Below are 27,409 nucleotides of genomic sequence, written 5' to 3'. Positions count from 1 at the left end.
TGCGTATCTGCCTTTGTGTTTATTTTTGCTTTCTTAATCACTTCATAGAGATTCCCAATAGCTAGATTGTGTCTAAGAACCTTTTGCGAGGAAATTGTTTCTTCTAAGGAGCAGAATCTGTGTCCTCCACCCCCTTCCCCAATCTCCCACTGCCTCTACTGCAGGTGCAGCTATGTTCACTGCTCAGCTGAGCGAATGCCCAGTGTCTTTGGAATCCTTACAACTAGAAGCCTGCTTTATCTTTTTTTTTTTTTTTTTTAAAGGAGAAATGGCTTGAGAAAGACATGTTGAAGAGGAAAAATACGTTAAGGTAACATGTTCTTATCTATTACTAGAATTAGTCAGTGCATCATAATTTAAGGTTTTGTGTCTAGTTAATTGGCTCTATTAGTAAATATCACCTCTCTTGTGCTTCACTTTCCTGTCTCTTTGCTCCCAGCACAGAGATTTCTTAATTGCTCGAAGTACAGGCCCAGGCATAGAATTGGATTTGGTTAACACTTGCCAACTGGCTTAGAATCTGAAGACTCTAGCTCCAGTTCCCGACTCTGACACCTACTAGCTCTGCAACTTTAGGGAAACCACTTACCTCTCTGAGCCTCAGTTTCCTCCTCTGTGAAATGGGCTGGTAATATCTATGGCATAAACACTTCATTGATGGTATGGGACTAGCGGAGGCTACATGTGTAAAAATATTGTTTGAAAATGTTAATTGCTGTTTGATTATAAGGACATAGTCTTATTAATATGATCAAATCTCTTGCTAGCTTATTGGTTTTCATAGTAGGAGATGTCACTTGCTGTGTGATCTTGGACAAGTCACTGAACTCCTCTGAGCTGCACTTGTCTCCCCTGTGACATGGGGAGCGTAGACTTGATTACTTAAATCTCCCAGCACTGTACACGTCTTTGCTGATGTCGAGCTTTCCTTGAAAACTGGAAAAAGCACAGGATTTGAAGTCTGATGGACTGGGGTTAATCTCCTGCTTCGCAGCTTGCTTTCTTTTTGTCTCTCTGTACCCATAAGGATTATCTCAGAATGATCTGGGTATTTTTGAAAAGTAACAGCAGCTTGGCTGAAAGACAATTTTGTCCGTAATAAGACATCAGCTGTGAGCAGAGTTCTGCAGTGGCAGAAAACGGATCAGGCAGAGATTCAGGTTATAATTTCCAAACTCCAGTGGCCCACTTGGTGGAACCAGTTTGCATTTGTATGTTGAATTTTTGTTGACTAAATAACAGTGATCCCAGAGCTGAGATGGTTTATTGGTCCCCTTGGGGAGGCCTGTATTGCTGTCAAGGTGTGGATAAAGCATTTCAGGCAGGCCTGCCACTGGCCCTTGGCCCAGTGGTGTGCAGCTGTGTCAACAGGCCTTTGAAGTCCACGCATACCAGCTGACTGGTCAGCAGCCCCTGGGATGGTCTCTACAACCTTCGTCACAGGAAATTGGGAAAGGCATGTGGAAGCTAGCATTGCTGGAAGGGGAGGAGAAGAAAACTGTTGGGCTCTTTGATGAAAGCATGGGAGAAATTTATCCAAATTCACAGGCTGAGCCCACCAGCAGGATCTGGGATTGTTGATCACTGCTCTCCCTCTTTCTGGCTCCAGATCAGTGTGATGAGCTGGTTTATCTTTATTCTGACTTGAATATGTGCCAGCTAGCGCTTCCTTGAGGCCTCAGTATAGTGATAGTATGCTGGTGGCGCTGGTGGTGCTGATGGTGCTGTAAGATTCACAAAGAGCTTCTGAATCATTAAAACGTGAACAACCCCTGTTCAGGAGAATTTTAATGCAAAATATTTATCATTTTTATTTGTTCGTCTTTTCTGGTATTCTGCATTTTGGGGCACTGGCCTCTTCCCCCGCCCCAGGATTTTGCCCATGTGCAGGTGCTTCATCATCACATGATCTCATTTAATCTTCACAACATCCCTGAGGTATGTTGTCTTCAATCCCCCTTTGGCAAAAGAGGAAATGGAAGCTCTGGTTAAAACTTGGTGAAGATAACACAGCTTAGCAGGAAACCCTGAGCTGTCTGACTCTCAAGCCTGTGTTGGGAAATCCTGCCCTGTGCTGCCTCTTGCTGCAGAGATCCTATCTGGATAAAGTGCTGGGTAACCAGGAATCAGAACCTCTGGAGGACGAGTATGACTTCTTTTCTGTCCCTGCTGCTCGAGTTAAAACCCTCACCATCCTCTCCTCCTCTTCCCTGTTCTTGCTCTGTACCTCCACTCTGTCACTGAGTCTTGACACTTTGGCCCAGTGTCCCCCCTTCACCCCTGCCTTTTCATTCTTACCCTTGTTGCCACACATCTGGGGCACTGCTGTAGCTGGCAGCTCCCTTTGTTACCAGTCTTTCCCTTTTCCATCTTTTCTACTCACCCTGCCAGACTCATCTTCCTTTAACACTGCTTTGTCCTATTTCATTTAAAATATCCCAGGGACTCATGAGATAAAGTTAAGACTCAGTGCTTGACCTGACACACCCCCCAGTCCCCCCAGGTAGACCTCAAAGCTTCTACATTCGTCCTTTTTCATGCTGCTGATAAAGACAGACTCGAGACTGGGTAATTTACGAAAGAAAGGTTTGTTGGACTTACGGTTCCATGTGGCTGGGGAGACCTCACAATCACGGTGGAAGGCAAGGAGGAGCAAGTCATGTCTTATGTGGATGGCAGCAGGCAAAACAGAGTTTGTGCAGAGAAACTCCCATTTTTAAAACCATCAGATCTTGTGAGACCCATTCACTATCATGAGAACAGCATGGGAAAGACCCACCCCCATGATTCAATCACCTCCCACCAGTTCCTCCCATGACATATGGGAATTGTAGGAATTGTGGGAGTTATAATTCAAGATGAGATTTGGATGGGGACACAGCCAAAACATATCAACTCCTTTCCAGCCTTGCCCATCACTTCCTGCAATAACTTGATGTTGCCTGGGATTTTCTGACTTCAGCATCTTTGCTCATGAGGTGTCTTCTGCCTAGAATGTGACACACCTTCTCACCCAACCTCCCCTCTGCTAAAGATCTCATCATGGTCTGCCTGAAGTGGCCTGTCTTTAATGAAGCTTTCTCCAGTCACCTTGCAGGAATGATCCCCCCACCTTGAACACTTTGAAACACTTAAACAGTTCTTCTCATATGTTGCTTCACTGTAATTATTTGTGTGCCAACGTTTCCTCCCTATATACCAATGTGATGATGGAACCCATGTGTGTGTATCCCCCACTATGGTCATTAGCATAGTGCCTTATATGTAGTGGTCCCTTTGTTGCATGTAAATTAATGAACAGTGAAAAGCAAATAATAAGAAATAAGTTATTTATTGTTTCCCATGTGTCACAGTATTCTTAGTGCTATTCAAAGTAATAATTTAATTCTTGCAATAACCCTAAGAGGTAGGTGATATTGTGTCTCCATTATAGAGATGAAGAAGTAAAGGCATGGTGAGCTGAGCTAGTCAAAGAATTAGTGATTGACCCAGGATTCAAATCTGAGCAATCTGCTTCCAGGACCTAGACTCCCACTGTAATTACCTTTCCAGCACTCTTTTTCCTCTACATAGAAAGTCCTGGCAGGCTAATAGGTGTACTCCTATAAGAGCAGCCTTGTGGGCTTATGGATTTCAGATGACAGGTGCTGTGTAAAAATGAAGCAAGTTTTTCATGTTCTATAAAACATGATAACTTCATTACACAGTAGTCAGAGTGTGGGCCCACAACTCCTATAACACTCCACCTTTGGCATGAGGTGATTACTTGGTTAATAATCCTAATCGGCCTAGTGCGCATACCCCGTGTTTATCACTCCCATCTTATAATTAACTTTTATATTTTCCTTAACTTTACAACTCAATCTGTGCACCAGAGTGCCTGCAAACCCATATTTATCTAATTTAGCAAACATTTGCATGCACTGCAATTAGACTCACATGTTGTGTGATCAACGTCCTTTGCTAATTGCATAATTCCTTTTGAGTTTAATCATCATATGGCATTCTTTTTTTTTTTTAATGTCTATATGGTTTGCTATTGGTTGTGAGCTGCATGTGAAATCTCAGGCTGAGGCACCTGCAATCACAGAACCAAAGATATTCAAGAGCCAAAGACAAGGGAGGAACTGTGTTCCTTGTTGACAGGTGAAGAAATTGAGGCTCAAGGAAGCTAAGGGACTTGCCTATCCAAACAGCTCATTATTAAGAGTTCCTGAAGATGGGAAAGGATAAATACATCTGCAAATAATATCTCCCAAACCATCCCAGTGTGGAAATTCCATGAATAATTGAAGTCAGTCCTGACTTAGCATGGAGCTTGAGTCTGGACACAATTAGTCTGGCCCTAAAAGAAATCAGGTTATGGGCAAGGACAAATCTGAGGATATTCTGGAATTATAACCCTTAGCAATTGTTTTTCAGCTTTAGGCTGCATGTTGCCAGCAGACATTTTGGTATAAGGAAGGCTGGCTAAACTCTTTTCCCTTTCTTCTGCCTCTTAAAATTGTTTGTTTGTTTGTTTGTTTTATTGTAAATCTAGATTAGAATAGAATAGAGGGTTCAACCAGGAATTAGGGATTGGCCTAGAAAGAATCACAATATTGGAGCTGAAAGTCTATTTAGCTTGTTTTGTAATAAAGTTCAGAAGGGCGTATCCGAAATCACAGAGTTGGTTGCTCACAGGTCTGGGACTTGAGCCCTTGTCTCTTCAGTTGATGTCCAGGTTTTTCTTACTACAGTGCTCTACTAATCAAGAGACTAAGTGGACAGAGTGCTCCTTGTCCTCTCCTTCCCTCATGCAGCACCTTTACACAGTGGCTTGGATGCCTGGTGCTAAGCAAGGGTGTACGGATGCAGATGCCCAGACCTTGATCTAAGCTAGGATGCAAAAGCAAAGGATGCAAAGGAGAAGGGGACCCACCAGGATGGGGAAGGCACCACTCCCCAGTGTGGAGATTTTGAACTCAGAGAGGATTTAAGAGAATGCGATGGAACCTAACACAGTGCCTGGCCCTTTGTGGGAACTCTACTGATATTTGCCAAATGGACATGTGTACTAGCAAGGGGATGAAGGTAGGGTTATGAGGTCAGAAAGATAAGGACAGACTACTGCCACCTGCAGATATTTTTTTGCTTGGAAGGCAGAGGAAATCATGAAAGGCTTACCACAGTGGACTTTCATCCGTTTATTTGCCCAGGAAGAAAGACCTGGTCATTAATGTGGAAGCACCAAGAATCATTGGGGGCTGGAAAATACAGCCCAGCAGTATGCTCAGAAAGAAAAGGAGAATGGGTCTTGGCTTCTGCCACGTCTCATAAACTGGGAAACTTTTCCATTGCTGCTGGCAGCAATAGAGATTCCCTGCTCTGTGAGCCCATGGCTTGCTTCTGCAGCAGTACTTGTCACCCCCTGTCAGATACATCCTCTGCATCTTTGGCTCCTACGTAACATCTAGAGAGTAGTAAGTGCTCAGTTAATGTAGGTTGAATGGATGAATGGATTGGACACTGTTGAAATGTTCAACTCTCGCCAAGTCAGCAGGGCAAGGTAATGTATGGAATGGCCAAAGTAGTAATAAAAATATTTTAATAGCCCAGATGGATGGACCAAAGCAATAATATTAAATTTATCTAGAGGAAATGTAACACAAAGTCTATATTTAGCTTTAAAAATGTCAATTACCCAATCAAAGAGTGGGTGAAATATGAAGGAGTGTAGTCCATATTTTAAAAAAGCCATCAGGGGTAGGTCTTAGTGGACCATAAGCTTAACATGAAAAAGTTTGTTATGTAGCTGCTAAAATAGTGTTGAAGTTCATCAGTAGAAGTCTGATCCAGATCTGTGCAAGTGACACTACCTGCAGTTTTGCTTATTAAAATAAAAAATTTTTAGAGATGGGGGTCTCACTAAGTTGTCCAGGCTGGAGTACAGTGGCCATTTACAGGTGCGATAATTGTATAGTACATCATTGAACTCCTGGCCTCAAGCAATTCTCCTGCTTCAGCCTCTTGAGTAGCTGGGGCTGTGGTTTTTCAGCTGGGTCAGGCCACCTCTGGGGCAGAAGTTCACTTGGGGTTCCTTTTTTTTTCTTTTTTGGGATGGAATTTCGCTCTTGTTGCACAGGCTGGAGTGCAATGGCGCGATCTTGGCTCACCACAACCTCTGCCTCCCGGGTTCAAGCGATTCTCCTACCTCAGCCTCTCAAGTAGCTGGGATTACAGGCATGCGCCACCACGCCCAGCGAATTTTGTATCTTTAATAGAGACAGCGTTTCTCCATGTTGGTCAGGCTGGTCTCGAACTCCCAACCTCAGGTGATCCACCCACCTTGGCCTCCCAAAGTGCTGGGATTACAGGCGTGAGTGACCGCACCTGGCCCACTTGGGATTCTATTAATAGCCACACCTTAACCTGGGTCCAGTGCTTTAATTTACAAAGCGTTTTCCCAGGCATTATCATGTTACATTGTTCTAATGAAGTGGTTTATATACTGGCAAAAGGCAAGCTGACTTGCTCAAGGTCACCCAGCCAGTGAGTGGCAAATCCTAATCCTCCTAATTCTTGTCTGTATTCTTTCTGCCACATCATGCGGTCTTTATGCAGAACAGAGCCCCCACTGTGCAGCATCTAGAAGTGAGGCCCGCACGATGCTTGTCAAATGCTGTCAACAGTGGACACGCTCAGATGGGCACCTCGCAATCAGCCAGACTGACAGTGATGTTTCACAAACCACTTTTCCTAACTGAAAGGGGCTTTGATGGGCCAGCTCACATTACAAGCACAGTGATCTTGGCCTCTTTCAAAACTGACAACAGGCAAACATTGAACATCACTTTACCTCTGAATGAGCCCAGGAAAGGACAGATCTCTTTTTGAGGCAGGGTTTTGCTCTGTTGCCCAGGCTGGAGTGCAGTGGCATGGTCATGGCTCATTGCAGCCTCGACCTCCCAGGTAGCTGGGACTACAGGCATGCATCACCATGCCTAGCAATTTTTTTTAAATTTTATTTTTTTTGTAGAGATGAAGTCTCACTATGTTATCCAGGCTGGTTTCAAACTCCTGGGCTCAAGCAATCTTCCTGCTTCAGCCTACCAAAGTGCTGGGATTACAGGTAGTGAGCCACTGCACCCGGTCAGATCTTCATTCTTAACTCCTTATATACTATAGAAAGGATTTGAGAGCTGGGGCTGTAAACGGGGACAGAAGAAAGGGAAAAGAGCTAACATTTTTCAAGTTCCTATTAAGTTCCTGGCTCAAGACATTTTCACATTTATTTAGGTTTCCTGTTTTGAATGCTCTACGTATCTCTAGCCTCACTGCTTACCCTGGTCACCATTTGACTCCTACAGTCTCCTGGCATTGGCTGTCATAATATTCACTCATATCCCTATGGTCTTTACCAGTGGTTATCTATTCTTTGAAAAAAGACTATGAGGTGGGTAGGATAGGGATTATTCTCTTATTTTACAATGGGGTGCAAGAATGTCTGTCTATCTGTTGTCTATCTGTCTGTCTGTCTGTCTGTCTATCTATCTATCTATCTATCTATCTATCTATCTATCTATCTATCTATCCATCCACCCATCTACTCACTCATCCATCCATCCACCCATCCATCCATTTATTCATTGAGCAAATATTTATTAAGATAATTCTATGTTATAGGACGTATACAATGCACTGGAGAAACAGATGTCTGGAAAGCTCTTGGAGGAGATGTATAAACTTATGAGAAAAGGAGGCATCATAGTTGGGGCTTTTAATTAAGGAGGGTGACACAGATGATGGGATGTGTCATGGCAGGCCGTGACCAGTAGGTGGCACTCATGGTCCCAGAAGGCTCCTGAGTTCCTCCAAAGCCAAGCTTTCATTTTCTATTCATTACTGTGCTTAAAATTAAATTCTAAGACATATCATTGAAAAGCTGTATTCAATTTGATTTAAATTCCATTTATTTGCTGTTAATTGTTCCATGCTTTTCTAAAAATGGTCAAATTAAATCTAGTTGCGTCAGGGCTTCCTGGGTAAGTGAAAGTCACGTCCAGGAAATTTAGACTCTTAAGTAAGTTAGCACCTCCACTGATTGGCATTAGGTCCTGAATTCCTCTCTTAGGAAATACTCATGAAAAGTTAATGCTATTGGAAAAAGATCTGGAAGGAGACACTCTAAAATGTTAGTTGCGATATCTCCCAGTGGTGGTAGTACAGATGATTTTTAAATTATTTATTTATTTATTTATTTGAGACGGAGTCTCACTCTGTCGCCCAGGCTGTAGTGCAGTGGCACAATCTCGGCTCACTGCAAGCTCCGCCTTCCGGGTTCATGCCATTCTCCTGCCTCAGCCTCCCAGGTAGCTGGGACTACAGGCACCCGCCACCACTCCCGGCTAATTTTTTTTTGTATTTTTAGTAGAGATGGGGTTTCACCGTGTTAGCCAGGCTGGTCTCGAGCTCCTGACCTCGTGATCCGCCCGCCTCGGCCTCCCAAAGTGCTGGGATTACAGGCGTGAGCCACCACGCCCGGCCTAATTTTTAAAAAATACTTGTTTACTTTGGCCATTACGCCACGGCCGGCCTAATTTTTCAAAAATACTTGTTTACTTTGGCCGGGCGCGGTGGCTGACGCCTGTAATCCCAGCACTTTGGGAGGCCGAGGCGGGCGGATCACGAGGTCAGGAGATCGAGACCATCCTGGCTAACACGGTGAAACCCCATCTCTACTAAAAATACAAAAAAAAATTAGCCGGGCGTAGTGGCGTGTGCCTGTAGTCCCAGCTACTCGGGAGGCTGAGGCAGGAGAATGGCGTGAACCCGGAAGGAAGAGCTTGCAGTGAGCCGAGATTGCGCCACTGCACTCCAGCCTGGACGACAGAGCGAGACTCCGTCTCAAAATAAATAAATAAATAAAAATAAATAATAAATAAATAAATACTTGTCTACTCTAGGTATTTTTTTACAGTCAGCATGTATTGTTTATTTTAAATTTTTCATTAAAGTATAATCTACAACTGGAAAAGTACACAAATCTTAAGTGAACACGCAAGTTTTAAGATATATTTATATATAATCTTAAGCCATCACCCAGCTTAAGATACAGAACATCATGAAAACCCCAGAAAGTTCCCTCATGTCCCTTCCCAATGACTCCCACCCCTCAGAAACCACTGTTCTGACTTCTACTGCCACAAGTTAGTTGTGACTATTTTTGAACTTCATATATATGGAGCCATACCAGATGTTTTCTTTTTTCGTGTTGAGACTTTTACTCAGTGCTATTTCTTTAGGTCGATGTGTATAAATATATAAAAACTTACCAAGCTGTTCTGTTGTATGTAGCAGCATCTGTTCCTTTTTCATTGATGTGTAGTGTTCCATTGTGTAAATATATTACAAGTAGGTATTTTTATCATCAGAAGAAAAATTTACTAAAAGTGGTTAAACATAGACATGGCAACTGCTTCTTTGCTGGAGGCCAGGAAGACATTTCAATGGCAAGATAATCCTCAGGGGATATGGATTTGGACAGCCATGCTGGAATTGGCCTGGGCTCAGAAGCACTGGGTCTTTAAGAAAGAAGTAAAAGGAGCTGTGGGGGGTCAGGTGTTCTGACTCAAGAAACATTGAGTTCATTGTTCTATGGTGGATAGGGCTAGCTCTGGCTCTCTGGCTGGGTGTTGGTGTCTGCCTTTAGGGCCAAGTTACTGGAGTTCTCTGTCCTCCCTGAGCCCCAGTTTTCTAATCAGTAAAATGTGTAGGCTTGCCATATTTACGGGAAAAAAAATGAAAGAAAAAAATCAAGAGAGCCAGTTAAATTTGAGTTTCAGATAAACAATGAACAATTTCTCAGTATAAGTATTTCCTGAGCATTGCATGGAACATATTCATACTAAAGAATAATTCATTGTTTATTTGCAGTTTAAATATAACGCATTTTATCTGGCAATGCTAAAAGCGAGTGTAATACAATATCCTGCTTACACAATAACACGATTGTTTGTGAGAAAGTGTTTGAAAACAGAATAGTATGTACAGATGAAAGAACATGGAGAGGGCCAGAAAGGCAGGGAGGAGAACCGCTGTGCTTGGGATTGAGTCCTGTGGGCCCGGATCAAGACAGGAGTCTTCCCTCTCTCATCCACCACCATGAGCCCAGTGCCCAGCTCCATGCCCGTGCTGGAGAAAGAGACACTGAAACATTCTCTGTTGAAGAACTGAGTGGATGTGATTTCCATCTCAGGACTTTATCTGCTTTTGACCTTAGGTAAGCTATTTAATCATTCCGTGTTTCTTTTTTCTTAATGCATTATTCAATTAATTCTTCAAGGGACCAAATTCTTTGCTGGGTAGAGGGACTGATGAACTGAGGTTTCCACCCTCCTGGAGTTTGTATTATTAATATAAAGAGGGATGAGAGAATGCAAATATGTAAACAAGGAAAAAGATAATTTCTGATGGTAAAAAATGCTGCGATGGAAATAAAGCTGTGTGATAAGAGAGGGTCAGCATTGCTATTTGCATGGTTGGTTGGGGAGGGTCACTCTAAGGAGGTGACCCCCTGTAGAGCCCAGAGGAGAGGCATTCTGGGCAGAGGAAAAACAGGTTTTCTTACCTGAAAATTGAGGGTGAGAGGACCCACTTCTAACAACTGTAAGGGGTCAAATGAAGGAAACTTGACTTGAGACATTTTCAAGTTTCCTACAAGTAAAAGAGATCATGGACTTTTCTCCTGGAGCCTCAACCTCAGTCCCCAGATGACCTAGAAACTCAGGACGACAGTATTTGATTCCTTGGGTGTAATGCAGAGCTCAATATACTCAAAAACTGCATTGTAGGCCAAACTGTTTCTACCTGTCTGTGGGGAGGTAAGTACAAACATTGAAGGTGTTTAAAAACTTGGACAGTGCCATGACATTCAAGCACATATTGTGTTTTGTAGATTTCCCCCATTTCATTTTTCTGTTATCAATCTATGATAGACTGGGAAGAAGAAGAAGAAAAACACCAACTGGTTCCTTAACCACAGAAAGTTTGAAAATTGGTATAGTGACTTTCGAGTCAGAAAAATCTGAGATTTATTACAGTTCAATCTTTTACTGGCTGGTTGACCTTAATTAAGTTGCATAATCTCCCCGTGCCTTGGTTCCTTCTGCAAAATAAGCATAACAGTGTTCACGTGTTAAGGCTTTGGAATTTCAATGCGGTAACCCGTGTAAAGCACCCGACACAGTAACTGATGCAAAAATGTTAATTCCCACTATCATTATTACTAGTATCTTACATCCATTCATTCAGTTAACAAATAGTACAGTTTACTGAGTGCGTACTATGTGCTAGGCCTTCCTCTAGGAATAGGGGTACTATAAGAACCATAAAATCCCCCTCTCCCCAGTTTACATGGGGTAGAGATAATAAATGAACAGGCAAAACAAATGATCTATCAGATGGTGGTAATTCCTATGGAGACAAAACAGGGAAGGCAGAGAGGGGAGAGAAAGCCTCACCGAACAGAGAGGAAAGAGGTAGGGAGGGAGCCCATCAAATGTCTAGAGAGTGTTCTAGGTGGGCAGACAGCAAGTGCAAAGGCCCTAAGGTGGGACCATATCCTTCCTGGTGTGTTCAGGGAACAGCAAGGAGGCCAGTGTACCACAAACAGATCAGAGAGGTGAAGAGGGGCAGAGATAAATCAGAAAAGGAGAAGGGGCTTTGTCCTCCTGGCTATCCCTAGAACTGTGGGTTCAGCAGACACTTGAGAAGGGCTTGGTTCTTGGTGGGAGCTTTCTCCCTGGAGGCCAGGGCCTGGAGTCTGTGAGGGGCAGGGGAGCCTGTGCCTGGTTTTGTGATGCTTCCCATCCCCAAATCTAAGCTTTGGGCCTTTAACTCTCCTTGCTGCAGTGCTCAGCCTGAACTGAACAGTAGTTCTTACCAGTTGAGCCCACAATCTAGACTCAGATGGATCTTTTTCAGCTGAAATAAGATCAGTTCAAAAGCTGCTTGTGAAATCAAATCCAGATTTCTGTCACCCATGCCTTTCAGTGTGCACAAGCTTGTTAGGTTCTTAATATATACAGTTGGTCCTCATTTTCACAGATTCTGAGTTTGTGAGTTCATCTGCATGCTAACAGTTATTTGTAACTCCCAAATCAATGCTGGCTGTGCTTTCATGGTCATTCTTGGACATGCACATTGTGAGAGCAAGTGAGACACCTGTCATGCACATTCACAGCTGAGGTCCAGCAAGGTGACACTTGCCTTTGTGATTCAGTTATAAACGAATGTCCTTTTCACGGTCTAGTTAGTGCTATGGCTTTTGCATTTTTGTGCTTTATGTGGGTGATTTTGCTGTTTAAAATGACCCCCATCATAGTATTGATGTGCTGTCTTGTGTTTCTAAGTGCAAGAAGGCTGTGATGTACCTTACAGAGAAAATATGTGTGTTTGAGCATCATTTAGGCCTGAGTTGTAGTGCTGTTGGCTGTGAGTTCAGTGTTAATCAACAGTATATAGTATATTAAATAACGTGTCTTTAAACAGAAACACACATAAAACAAGGTTATGCATTGATTGGTTGATGAAGATGTGACCAGAGGATCACAGGAGCCTAACCCCATGACTCCCCTAGAAGCAATGGTTCAGGATTCATTAGTTCAGTGTTAGTGGTGACGTTATAGAATATAACCACTGTGAATAACAAGAGTCAACTATATGCGGCTAAACTGTTTTCCTGTGAAGTACAATTTATACTGTTATAACAGGGTCTAGGAATATCAGTTTTACCGCACATCTGCCAGCATTAAAGCATTAAATATTATCATTAATTTTTTTTCTAATTTGATAGGTGAAAAGAGTATATAGGCTTTTGTTTGTTTGTTTTTTGAGACAGGGTCTTGCTCTGTCACTCAGGCTGGAGCACAGTGGCACAGTCATTGCTCACTGCAGTCTCTACCTCCTGGGCTCAAGCAGTCCTCTTACGTCAGCCTTCTGAGTAGTTGGGACCACAGGTATGTGCCACCACACCTGACTAATTATTGTATTTTTGTGGAGACAGGGTTTCTCCATGTTTCCCAGGCTGGTTTTGAATTTCTGGGCTCAAACAATTCACCCACCTCAGCCTCCCAAAGTGCTGGGATTACAGGTGTGAGCCACTGCACTCAGTCTAAAAGTATGCAATTCTAATGTATGTTTTTTGATTGGCAGCAAGGTTGAATGTTTCTCCTTGTTGGTTAAAGTCCAGGCCCAGTGCATTTAAGACAAATTTCCATGAGTCCTATGTGAGAGGCAGAAAGGATTGAAGTACTTCTGGGTCATCCTGATGGCAAGAAGCCAGCACCAGGGCTGCACATGGCAAGTTATTTTATTTCAGGACTTCCGTGAAATAAAGGGAAACAACAATTGATCGAGTTCCTAGTGTGTACAAGTCCTGTGCCAGTCTTGTACATCCAAGCAGGTTACTTTATTCCTGGGATAACACAGCCAGCTCTGACATCAGTGCTTCTCCTCATAGTGGTTAGAGCAGAGCTTTTGGGTCAGACTGCTTTGATTTGAAAATAAATATAACCAACTTACTGGCGGTGTGATCTTGGGCACTTTCTTAACCAGTGCTCAGTTTCCTCATCTGTAATGATGGAGTTGATGATAATAATACTATCTTACCTCATAGATTTGACATGTGGATAAAATGAGTTAGCACATGAAAATCACCTAGAACAAAGCCCAGCACACTGTAAAGCCTCCATGCATGTTGGCTGTTGTTATTAAGTACGAAGAACCATTGTGGGGCATGGTGAATACATAATCCTTGTCCCACAGAAGCTTGCCTAGGAGACAAGATTTGCACCCTTGAAATGAAACTCTTTCCATGTTGGCAGGTGTGGCTTAGCAGAAAGAACACCACCTGAGGTGTCAGGAATTCTAGCTCTGCATCCCATTTGCTGATTTCTTGGTCTTAAATCACTTTACCTCTTGGAACCGCGGTATATTCACAGGTTAAAAATATATCTAACCCTTAGGATGCATTCTCACATGTCTTATTTAGTCTTCACAACATTCAAATGACATCAGTCTTAATGTTCCCATTTTACTGATGAGGAAATTGCAGCTTACAGGCTGAGGTGTCTTGTCTGAGATCTTGTAGCTAGTGAGAGGAAGGACTTTTGATCACAGTCCATTGATCTGCTTACCATCCCTGATGCCTCTAGTATAAAATAAAGGATTTGGTTTGGAGGCCTGTCTAGCCCCTGCCAGCTGTGACCATTTAAGAGGAACAGTGGTGGGTTAGGGGACTTAGCTTACTTAAGAGGTACATCTTCATGGTTGGTTAAATCTACAAATTCATCTTGATGCTGTCACTTGATGCTTTACTTTTTTTTTTTTTTTTGAGACAGAGTCTCGCTCTGTCACCCAGGCTGGAGTGCAGTGGTGCCATCTCGGCTCACTACAACCTCCGCCTCCCTGGTTCAACCGATTCTCCTGCCTCAGCATCCCGCGTAGCTGGGATTACAGGCATATGCCACCACACCCGGCTAATTTTTTTGTATTTTTAGTAGAGACGGGGTTTCACCATGTTAGCCAGGTTGGTCTCGATTTCCTGACCTCGTGATCCGCCCACCTCAGCCTCCCAAAGTGTTGGGATTACAGGCGTGAGCCAGCTTTACATTTTTTGAATGTCACCTCTCTCTTAGTTTCCCCAGAATGAGTGACTTTCAGCCAGTATTTCTGCATTGACTTGATTTCTGGCTGGAGGCTCTTTTGCCTGCCGGTGTGAGCAGGATCAACACATGTGTTCCTCTTCCCTCCTCCTTGCTCCTTCTCTCTGCTGTTGTTTCTGAAGCTGCAGTCAATGAGCCTTCCTCGGGAGTTGTTCTGCAGCTTGAACAGTTAGGCAAGTCTAATCTTTTTGTTTGCAGCCACCTTGGGCAATTGGCTACTGAATATGCTGGTTCTGCTAACCTTCCCTGCTTGCTGGGAGAATTAAGTTCCCGCCTCCCCAGCTCCTCTGATACTGAGTAGCAGAGCGCACGGTGGCTAACACAACCTCATGACATAATCCCTGCCCTTTGGCAAGATCAAACATTGCTTTGCTCTTTGATACCTGCAGACCAAATGCCATAATTACCTTTTTGTCTTGATAGTAACTGGTATTAGGTTTTGACTTCTTGCTTTTTCCTCAAAGTCGAGGCTATTTGGCTGTCACGGGGCTACCCATCCTAAGCCAGTAGAATCTGAAATGAACTTTCTTTGCTTATTTGCTATCACTGCAAGTGGCAGCTCTATGAGAATGGCCTTCCCAGCTTGTAGCTGTCACCTCAGCCCTTCCCAGGGCCTTGGCTTGTCAGGAGAAGAAGGTTTATGTGTGGTATTGTATTAGGCCGTTCTTGTGTTGCTATAAATAACTGAGACTGGGTAGTTTATAAAAAGAGGTTTAATTAGCTCACTGTTCTGCAGGCTGTACATAGTGCTAACATTGCTAGGCTTCTGGGTAGGTCTCAGGGAGCTTTTACTCATGGCAGAAGGTGAAGTGGAAGCAGGCACATCACATGGCGAAATCAGGAGCAAGAGAGAGAATAGGTGGGGGCAGTGGGGGGGAGGTTTGGTGCCACACACCACTAAATGACCATATCTCATGAGAACTCACTATCACAAAGACATCACCAAGCCATAAGGGATCCGCTCCCCGACCCAAACATCTCCCACCAAACCCCACCTCCAGCATTGGGGATTACAATTCAACTTGAGATTCGGGTGGGAACAAATATCCAAACTATATCAGGTATCAATGGTCCTTTTCTTGCTGAGTTTTTCTCACTGGTTAGCAATGAAGAAGACAAAGTTAATGGCGTGTGTGTGTGTGTGTGTGTATGTATGCACGTGCAGAAATAAATACACCCATTCACTAGTAAACAAATAAGAATCAGAATGCAGTGTCATTTAGTTGGTGAACTTCTCATCTTTTGAGGTCCAGACCAGGGGCCACCTCCTCTATGAATCATGAACTGATGCTTAGACTTTTTGTCCTTGTCCTGCTCCTGGTGTGGGCATTGACTATAACTGTTAACATCCCTATATAGTAATATATCTCTCTACAGGCTTGTTTCTTACTCAACTGTGGACTCCTTGAGATCAGAGACTAAATCTTCAGTATCTTCATTTTCCAATTGTTTGGCAGAGAGCCTAGCACAATAGGAATTTAATAAATGTTTGTTGAATGAATGAATGAAGGGTGAGTAGATGTCTCCTGTGTGTCTGGGTAAGCCATTGTGCCAGCTTATTCTCTTAGTGGTTACAGCCAAAGCTGAATGTCATCCATCAAATGGATTCTGACTTGCAAACACTAAAAAAGCACATTATGATGAATGTCACTTGCTCAGCCAAACCCCATTACAAAAGGCCAGTGGACCGCAAATGTAACAGCCTCTAAACCCAAACTGGGCAAACAACCCTCCTGCTTGGAACCTAAACTGCACCGAGTATCTGTCATCTATTGAAATTTCCAACTGAGCTAAAGTTGTTCCCTGCCTCCGTGAACCACCCCCTCTGATGCCTCCTGGCCAAATTTTACTTGGTAAACTAGTTGCAATGGGAACCAAACCTATATTTTATTCCAGAACAAAATAAGGAGTTTAAAAATATTTCCATTCCTGCATAAACCAATGCTTAATTTCATTGGCATTCTGCCCTCCTGTGAGTCTGGTTATCTTACGGATCAAATAATGCATCATTTGACAAGTTATGACGGCCATGGAAGTGGGCAGGACTACTCCCTTGTTTTCAGAGGACGGATCTAAAACCAACTGCCCTTGTCCCTGACACCAGGTTTGGTGTCACCAGGTGAGGGTGGTTAATTCCTCATCATCTCAAATGCCCCCATCCATAGGGAGCTTCACTGTTTCCAGGGCATGTTCACAGCCACTCTCTCACTCAGTCCCAAAAATGGCCCTGTGAGCTGGGTGGCCCAGGATATTATCCCCATTTTAGAGATGACGACATGGAGACCAAGAGAGGAGGTCACACACACACTTGCCCAAGTGCTAGAGACAAGAATCAAACTTTATTTTGGGGGATTCCAGCTCGATTTCTCTTACCTCAATGACTCAACCATGCCCTCTGAGCACCCAGCCTGCTGCTCAATGGCACATGTATAATTTGGTTCCCCAAACATCTTCCCCAAGTGAATGTGTGCGCCAAGTTAAAGAAAACTGTTTAATGGAAGACCGTTTTGTCTTGTGCCAATTCCTCACTTTTCCTCCCTCCACTGCCAATGCAAGTAAAACCTTGGTTATTTAAAAGTCAGGTTTATTAAAGTGTAATTTACACAAAATAAAGTACAATTGGATGGGTTCTGAAAAAAGCATACACTCCTGGAATGATCACCAATCTAGGTAAAATATTTTCATCACTCCAAAAAGTTCCATTGGGCCCCTTTGCAGCCCTCCTTCCCTACTCACAAGCACACTGAGGTAAATGAATACCAGCTAATTAATACAGTTAATTGTAATGTCTAGTAACTAGAACTCAGTCCAAGTAATACAAGAAAGAAACCAGTCATTTAATCTACCAAACACAAAATATACCTTGCAGCATTTACTGGGGATGTTTTAAAGTCTTTCTTTACAACTTCAGGGCCTTTTTGCTTTCTGGGTTGGGTCCAACATCCATGGAATTTAAGACATCTTCATCCTTTAAGGGAGTGAAGTCACAAAAAAGGGTATTTATCTTAGAGAATTTTTTTTTCACAACCATACTCCAAGGGCCCCATCATGCATCTACTGAAACTTCCAAAGCTCTTGTAAAAGACGCCCTAGGCTGAAAAGAAATGCTACCTCTATAGTCTTATAAAGTCCACAAGACTTTGGGCACATTAGGCTTCTGAAGAGTGTTAATTTTTGCTAACTAAAATGACAAAATGATGAAATACATAGGATTTGTTTTACTCTCCCCTGTTCGTTACTTGAGCACGGTTAGAATAAGAGCAAAATGAGCTTGAAAGATCCCTCCAAATAACTGGTAGTCTACTGTGTTTGAAGTATTTTTGACCTTCACCAGGGTGCTCTAGACTAAAAAAACATTTACATGAAATGGTAGCATTAGCTGATAATTCAGCAGATAGTTTCAACAGTCCTGGTCCAAATGAAAGCACTGTAATTCAGATAACTTTATTTAAATTCAAAAACAATTCTTAAAATTGCATTTAGAGTCAAGACCTTTTTGTATTATAAAAATCACAAGACGTATTTCTAAGTAAGGCAAAAGTAGTTCTAGGTTAACAAGACCAGATTTGACTTTAGACTTTATTCTTTAAACAAATTATAGAGAATACAAAACCACACAACTACATGGAAACTGAACAACCCGCTCCTGAATGACTACTGGGTAAATAATGAAACTAAGGCAGAAATAAATAAGTTCTTTGGAACCAATGAGAACAAAGACACAACGTACCAGAATCTCTGGGACACAGCTAAAGCAGTGTTAAAAGGGAAATTTATAGCACTAAATGCCCTTATCAGAAAACAGGAAAGATCCAAAATTGATATCCCAACATCACAATTAAAAGAACTAGAGAAGCAGGAGCAAACAAATTCAAAAGCTAGCAGAAGACAAGAAATAACTAAGATCAGAGCAGAACTGAAGGAGATAGATACATGAAAAACCTTTCAAAAAAATCAGTGAATCCAAGAGCTATTTTTTTGAAAAGATTAACCAAATAGATAGACCACTAGCCAGACTAATAAAGAAGAAGAGAGAGAAAAATCAAAAACACACAATAAAAATGATAAAGGGGTTATCACCACTGATCCTGCAGAAATACAAACTACCACCAGAGAATACTATAAACACCTCTATGCAAATAAACTAGAAAACCTAGAAGAAACGGATAAATTCCTGGACACATACACCCTCCCAAGACTAAACCAGGAAGAAGTCAAATCCCTTAATAGACCAGTAACAAGTTCTGAAATTCAGGCAGTAATTTATAGCCTACCAACCAAAAAAAGTCCAGGACCAGATGGATTCACAGCTGAATTCTACCAGAGGTACAAAGAGGAGCTGGTACCATTCCTTCTGAAACTATTCCAAAGAGTAGAAAAAGAGGGACTCTTCCCTAACTCATTTTATGAGGCCAGCATCATCCTGATACCAAAACCTGGCAGAGACACAACAGAAAAAGACAATTTCAAGCCAATATTCCTGATGAACATTGATGTGAAAATCCTCAATAAAGTACTGGCAAACTGAATCCAACAGCACATCAAAAAGCTTATCCACCACGACCAAGTCGGCTTCATCCCTGGGATGCAAGGCTGGTTCAACATACACAAATCAATAAACGTAATCCATCACATAAACAGAACCAATGACAAAAACCACATGATTATCTCAATAGATGCAGAAAAGGCCTTTGATAAAATTCAACACTCCTTCATGCTGAAAACACTTAATAAGCTAGATATTGATGGAATATATCCCAAAATAATAAGAGCTATTTATGACAAACCCACAACCAATATCATACTGAATGGGCAAAAGCTGGAAGCATTCCCTTTAGAAACCAGCACAAGACAAGGATGCCCTCTCTCACCACTCCTACTCAACATAGTATTGGAAGTTCTGGCCAGGGCAATGAGGTAAGAGAAAGAAATAAAGCATATTCAAGTAGGGAGAGAGGAAGTCAAATTGTCTCTGTTTGCAGATGACATTATTGTATATTTAGAAAACCCCATCATCTCAGCTCAAAAACTCCTTAAGCTGATAAGCAACTTCAGCAAAGTCCCAGGATACAAAATCAATGTGCAAAAATCACAAGCATTCCTATACACCAATAATAGACAAACAGCCAAATTATGAGTGAACTCCCATTCAGAATTGCTACAAAGAGAATACCTAGGAATACAACTTACAATGTGTGTGAATGACCTCTTTTGGGAGAACTACAAACCACTGCCCAAGGAAATAAGAGAGGACACAAACAAATGGAAAAAAATTCCATGCTCATGGATAGGAAGCGTCAATATTGTTAAAATGGCCATACTGCCCAAAGTAATTTATAGATTCCATGCTATTCCCATCAAGCTACCATTGCCTTTCTTCACAGAATTAGAAAAAACTACTTTAACTTTCATATGGAACCAAAAAAGAGCCCACATAGCCAAGACAATCCTAAGCAAAAAGAACAAAGCTGGAGGCATCACGCTACCAGACTTCAAACTATACTACAAGGCTACAGTAACCATAACAGCATGGTACTGGGACCAAAACCGATATATAGACCAATGGAACAGAACAGAGGCCTCAGAAACAACACCGCACATCTACAACCAACTGATCTTCAACAAACCTGACAAAAACAAGCAATGGGGAAAGGCTTCCCTACTTAATAAATGGTGCTGGGAAAACTGGCTAGCTATGTGGAGAAAACAGAAACTGGACCCTTTCCTTACACCCTTATACAAAAATTAACTCAAGATTGGTTAAAGACTTAAACGTAAAACCCAAAACCATAAAAACCCTAGAAGAAAACCTAGGCAATACCATGCAGGATATAGGCGTGGGGAAAGACTTCATGACTAAAACACCAAAAGCAATTGCAAACAAAGCCAAAATTGACAAACGGGATCTAATTAAACTAAAGAGCTTCTGCACAGCAAAAGAAACTATTATCAGAGTGAACAGGCAACCTACAGAATGGAAGAAAATTTTTGCAATCTACTCATCTGACAAAGGGCTAATATCCAGAATCTACAAAGAACTCAAACAAATTTACAAGAAAAAACAACCCCATCAAAAAGTGGGTGAAGGATATGAACAGACACTTCTCAAAAGAAGACATTTATGTGGCCAAAAAACATGAAAAAAAGCTCATCATCTCTGGTCATTAGAGAAATGCAAATCAAAACCGCAATGAGATACCGTCTCATGCCAGTTAAAATGGCAATCATTAAAAAGTCAGGAAACAACAGATGCTGGAGAGGATGTGGAGAAATAGGAATGCGTTTACACTGTTGGTGGGAGTGTACATTAGTCCATTCATTGTGGAAGACAATGTGGCGATTCCTCAAGTATCTAGAACCAGAAATACCATTTGACCCAGCAGTCCCATTACTGGGTGTATAACAAAAGGATTATAAATCATTCTACTATAAAGACACACACACACATATGTTTATTGCAGTACTGTTCACAATAGCAAAGACAGAACCAACCCAAATGCCCATCAGTGATAGACTGGGTAAAGAAAACGTGGCATGTATACACCATGAAATACTATGCAACCATAAAAAAGATGAGTTCTTGTCCTTTGCAGGGACATGGATGAAGCTGGAAACCTTTATCCTAAGCAAACTAACACAGGAACAGAGAAGCAAACACCGCATGTTCTCACTCATAAGTGGGAGTTGAACAATGAGAACACATGGACACAGGGAGGGGAACATCACACACTGGGGCCTGTTGGGGGGTTGGGGGAAGCAGAGGAAGAGCATTAGGACAAATACCTAATGCTTGTGTGGTTTAAAATCTAGATGACGGGTTGATGGGTGCAGCAAACCACCATGGCATATGTATACCTATGTAACAAACCTGCATGTTCTGTACAAGTATCCCAGAACTCAAAGTATAATAATAAAAAAAGAAATTATAGAGAATAGAGAAAAATAGGTTATTTACAGAAAATTATACTTACATGTGTACTCAGAATCATAAATTTGGTGACAGAAAAGACTTTATTATATACTGGCATCCCAGAAGCGGTTCTGAAAGAGCTTAGTTTTATTTTCTTGAATTTTAAGAATGCCTAAGATCCTTCTTCATTTTCAATATTGGGAGGCAGGTAGTATTTACTTTAAATGTCCCATATTGCCTGGGCATGGTGGCTTATGCCTGTAATCCGAACACTTTGGGAGGTCAAGGAGGACGGATCACCTGAGGTCAGGAGTTCAAGACCAGCCTGACCAATATGGCGAAACACTGTCTCTACTAAAAATACAAAATTAGTCGGGCATGGTGGCACATGCCTGTAGTCCCAGCTCCTCAGGAGGCTGAGGCAGGAGAATCGCTTGAACCTGGGAGGCAGAGGTTTCAGTGAGCCGAGATCGCGCCAAAGCGCTCCAGACTGGGTGACAGAGCGAGACTCTGTTTCAAAAAAAAAAGTCCCATATTAGCAATGTTATACTCTACAAGGGGTACGTCTGCAGACGTACCGAGTGTCACTATAGAAGAGTGTGGAGTGGCTTTTGTGAAGAAGTTCAGGTACATCAGTGCAAAAGTTAGCTGAACTAGTTCATTCATCATCTCTATGGCAACAGCTTCCTTCTCTTTATCAACATTACTTATTTGTGACAATTTAATGTTTCCATTTGCAAGTTCTCCAGTTGCAGAAAATTTCGCTCCATCTTTTGCACAGGAAATTACAACAACATCTCCAATATGATTGAGGTCTCGGCATATGCATGCAAATTCACCAGCAGGCATCTTTACTACACAGCTGTACTCTTGTTTTGGAATTCCAAGTTGTTCAACATCCAAATCCATTAGCTTCATTTTATAATCTGAAACTTTCTCCTGATTTAGTGCTTCAAATACTAGTGCTAAGTTGTCTGCATTATCTTCAGCTCCTAACGTCATGACATCTTCATTGCCAGCACAGTTTAGTATTTTGAACATACTGGTTAGGTTCATGCCTATGGCCAGGTTGTAGTCGCAGCAGCACGTGTTGAAGCCCTTGGAGCAGTGGGTGAGCTGCCCCGAGGAGATGCACAATGAGTCTATGCTGTGCACATTCAGTTGCTTGGGCTAATGTCCCGGCAGGCCTCACTGATGAGGTCCTCGAGGGCCTCCAACACATTCTTCAGGATGGAGCCCTGGACCAGGCGTACCTCGAACATGGTGGAGTCACAATGACACAGCTACAGGAAGGTGCGAAGGAAGAAGGTCTAGCCAGTTTTGGCTTTATGAAGCTCAGAGCAAGTGGGCAAACGCAGTGGGAAGAGGCTGAGACCTCAAAAGATGATGACAAGTCCACTATGCCTGCAACTGTTTAATCAAGTCTTGGTTTTTTAATGAAGAGCTGGTGCGGATTCAGGAGCACGAGTGGTGGAATTCACAGACTGCTATCCTCAGAGTACCTTCCTGGCAGAAACCCAGGAGCCATGCTGGGATCCACACCCACTCCACCTCCTGCCCTTGCAGTTTCTGCTGGCATCACTGGAGACAGTGGAGACTTGTTCGTTACTCTGGCAGGGATTGGACATGCCTCCAGTGGGCTGTCGCTCCAGAAAGCAGAGAGCAAAGGAAGCCTCTGGCTTCCTCTGGCTAGGCTGTCACCAGCCCCTGAGTGGATGCATCATGCCCAGGGATTGGCAGTGAGTCATTGAAGCCCCAGGCTGGTGGTAGCCAAGTTCCTTGAAGCCTTTACCTTGCGTATTGCTGAGTGGCACTATTGTAGGCAGGAGAGGAGGGCCAGAGAGGCATAAAGGCTGTCTGCCCCCAAGCTTCTTCCTGGGAGGCCTGCAGGTACCTAAAGTGTCAGAAAAGCCATTAGTGCTTCCTCCCCAGGTGTCCACAAGTGTCCCAAGTGGTCTGAGAGATGATCTTAGGAGTCACTTGGAGGACTATTGGGTTTTAAATGTAATAGTCATGCATTTTAATGTCTCTTCTATTTATGGCAAGTCATATGGGTTTTCAATCAGTGGTCATAATGGTTTTTTAAAAATAATGTTAAAAAAGTGAATCTGTTTAAAGAAAATTGTTAAGGGAAGCAGCATAGCATAGTAGTTAAGAGAATGAACTCTGAAGATGGATGCATGGTCAGATTCCCAGCACCACACTTACCAGCTATGGGACAGTGGGTAAGTACTTCACTGTGCTGCGGTTTCCTTATCTTTAAGGAATAACAGTAGTACCCACTTCATGAGTTAGTTCATGTAAGCAGTTACAACATGTCCCAGCTCACACTAAGCATCACATAGGTAACTGTTAAATAAAATGCAGTGAATCAAGGTGGTAGGGGAGTATAGGGCAAACGTAATGAGGATGGGTCTAGGACAAGAGAAGGTTGTAGGAACGTTTGTCTTCTGCAATTCTTGCTCTGACAGTTGGGGCCCCAGGGCCCAGGGAGCAGAAGGGCTGTATCCAAAGTCATAAACTGACATAGCATGGCAAGGCAGAATGAAATCCCTGCTCACTTGACTCACTGTCAACTACAGGGCTGCAGAGGTGGCCCCTTCTATGGAGAAAGCAATTTGTCCCATGGGCCACTCAAAATGGCAAACATAGTCTTCAATAGTGGTGACACAGACATTACCTCAGGCAGCCTTGCCATCGCTGACCCCTCAGATGGATGCAGTTTCCCATAGCTCCTACTTGCTGATGAGATGGCCATGGCCATAAAGCAGTCTTCCAGAGTCTGTCCCAAGTAGATCTCAGGCCTCCATATGCCAGGGCCAGGCCATAGACGTCATGGCCGGAACCTCAGGACCCACCAGAGAGCTGGCCCAGGGAAGCCTCTGAAGAAATGTTTGATGACTCAACAAATGAATGAATGAATGAAAAAACATCCCCATTACATGGATCAGCTGATCAGCTAAGCAGAGGGTAGGTATGTGCCCAAGGGCCCTTTTGGTGCAGTGTGTGTTGTTCTTGCTGTGGGTGAGGCTGTTGAGGTATGTGTCTACAGAAGGTGCTAGCATAGTGCTGGGTGTGTCACACACGAGGCCACGCCCTACACTTGTGCAAGTTTTCTGTGACCTCTGGGATCTGAAAGATCAGTATTTCCTAGAGTTGAGCAACAGTGAGGTTAGGGGAGTTTGAAGGAGGGAATGGAGGTGTGACATTTCTGGGGCCCAGGACCCAGGGCAGTAAGAAAGATGGTGTTTATGAAGGCACTTAGCTGCAAGGGTGAGGTCCTATAGGCAGGTTTAGGGCTTAATGACTATAATCACTTTGGCATGAGCAGCTGACATGGGCATCTTGCTATACAGTTTACCTAAAGCACTGCCACTCCAGTTTCATCACTGGCTCCTCAGAACTGCATGAGAGCAGAGCAGTTATTGCAGTTTCTATTTAAAAACAAAGCCTGCTAAATGGCAAAGCTGGATAGAATCAGCTCCTCTGAGCCCATGTCCAGTATGATCTCAAGCCAGGCTGCCTTCTGATTGTGTATATCCCAGTAACCAGTCCTGGCCATGACATGGTGCTTAGCACATGATTATCATCCCCTACCTCCAGGATTGTTTGCTGATGAGTCAGTGACCAAATGAATAGTGCAAAGGAGAGACAAGAGACCTGGGGTGAGGGCAAAGGGTGTCAGGTCGGGGCTGAAAAGCGCAGGAGGAAGAAAGGGCTGGAAGGACTTCTCTGAAGATGAGCTGCTTCTTTCATGACTATGTTGGCCAGGCCAGATTTCGGCTCAAGCCTCTCCTTACTTTTAATTTATCAGAAAATTTGTCATTGGTTCCCTAAATATTGAGAATAAATCCAGAGTTCTAACCATGGGCCACAAGGTGCCATTGAGCTGGCTGCCCACTGTCTTCTCTCTTCCACTCTGTAGCCCCTGGAATGTCACTTCATTGGCCGCCTTTTGCCATTTCTAAAACATTCCAGCACACTTAGGCCTCAGGGCTTTTGCACTTGCTGTTCCCTCTGCCGGATATGCCTTTCCCCCACTGTCTACCTCAAATGTACCTCCTCAGAGAGGCCCTCTCTGCCACATTGCCCCCTTGGCCTGCCTTGTTTTTCTCCATAACACTGATCACTCCTTGGCATTTTATTGTATATGCATTTCTATCTATCTACTGGAAATGAAGCATCACAAGGCCAGAGATCTTTGCCTGCTTTGTTCATTGCTGTATGCCCAGTGCCTAGCACAATGACTCGCATTTATTAGGTACATTAGGCATATTAGATACAAATTAAATGTATTTGAATGAGTTAATGGGGTTTGAAGCTTTTACCTCTCTGAAGCTTCTAGGTGTGCTACTTTCACAGGAAGAGCAATCCTGGCCTAGGATGCTAGTGCCTACAAAGTGGCAGAGCTTGTACTTTATTAGATTCACTATATCCTTAGAAAAGAGGAGGCATGTTGGATAAGATGCAGCCCCAGCCCCCCAGCCTCTGCCAAAACCAACGTGTCCCAATCTGAAGCAGATTCTAGTTGAGCTGGATGGTGGACTGGTAGACCAGCATCTCTCTGGCCAGAACAGACATGGATGGCGGGACTGGGAAAGGTCGGGAATGAGAATGGCTGAGATCAGGACATCAGGGGTCAAAGATCAAGACAGGGATCTGGGGCTGGGGCTAGGGCTTGGAAGAGCCAATGGGTCCTTGGTGGGCATTTAGGGGAGCTGGGTAGTTGATACAGTTTTGCTGTGTCCCTACCCAAATTTCATGTTGAATTGTAGCTCCCATAATCCCCATGTGTCATGGGAGGGACCCAGTGGGAGATAATTGAATCATGGAGGCAGTGTCACCCATCCTGTTCTCGTGGTAGTGAATAAGTCTCACAAAATCTGATGATTTTATAAGGGGAAACCCCTTTCACCTGGCTCTCATTCTCTCTTCCTGCTGCCATGTATGTGAGGCATGGCCTTCTGCCATGATTGTGAGGCCTCCCCAGCCACGTGGAACTGTGAGTCCATTAAACTTCTTTTTCTTTAAAAATTACCCATCTCAGGTATGTTTTTATCAGCAGCATGAAAACGGACTAATAGAGTAGCCAATGTGTCTGAAATGATAATATGGGCCCAGTTCAGGTGGCTTCTTGTAAGCTATTGATACTTAGGACTTCTCTGCTGGCCCTACCTGGGCATGAAAGGTCCATTTCTTGGCAGGATAAACGACAACAATATTGTAATATGTAAAGATCCTACATATCTGTTATCTCATAACAACCATGTGTAGTATGTTTATTCATTTAGCCAACAAATATGTATTGATCCCGTGTAAGAACCAGGCACTGTAGATGTTGCCTCAGTCACTGTCTTAGTCCATTTGTGTTGCTATGGATTCAGGTATACCTGAGCCTGGATGATTTATAAAGAAAAGAGGTTCATTTGGCTGACAGTTCTGCAGGCTGTACAAGAAGCATGGAGCTGGCATCGGTTGATGGCTTCTGGTGAGGGTCTCAGGTTGTCTCCACTCACTGCAGAAGGGGAAGGGGAACTGGTGTGTGCAGAGGTCATGTGGTGAGACAGGAAGCAAGGGAGATGAGGGAGGTGCCAGGCTTTTTGTAACAATCAGTTCTCCTGGGAACTAACAGAGAACACATTACCTCAAGGGGGCACCAAGCCATTCATGAGGGATCCATCCCCATGACCAAAACACCTCCCATTAGGCCCCACCTTCAACACTGGAGATCAAATTTCAACATGACGTTTGGGGGACAAACATCCAAACTATAGCAGTCACATATAGGAAATCT

General features: G+C 43.2%; 1 protein-coding gene and 1 pseudogene across 2 annotated transcripts in view; one reads left to right on the top strand and one right to left on the bottom strand.

The window, feature by feature from the left end:
* Nucleotides 1-27,409, top strand: part of NAV2 (neuron navigator 2) — an 882,771-nt gene that overhangs the window by 10,648 nt on the left and 844,714 nt on the right. For both annotated transcript variants that reach the window (XM_063728134.1, XM_063728135.1), the window contains one exon: nucleotides 264-310. The gene's annotated coding sequence lies outside the window, so the exon portion shown is untranslated. The remainder of the gene's footprint in view (nucleotides 1-263; nucleotides 311-27,409) is intronic.
* LOC112135498 (proliferating cell nuclear antigen-like) lies at nucleotides 21,788-22,877 on the bottom strand (annotated as a pseudogene).

Source organism: Pongo abelii, chromosome 9, assembly GCF_028885655.2.
Source record: "Pongo abelii isolate AG06213 chromosome 9, NHGRI_mPonAbe1-v2.0_pri, whole genome shotgun sequence".
Classification (NCBI taxonomy): domain Eukaryota; kingdom Metazoa; phylum Chordata; class Mammalia; order Primates; family Hominidae; genus Pongo; species Pongo abelii.
Note: the sequence above shows the minus strand (reverse complement) of the source record. Positions and strands in the feature narration are given on the sequence as shown.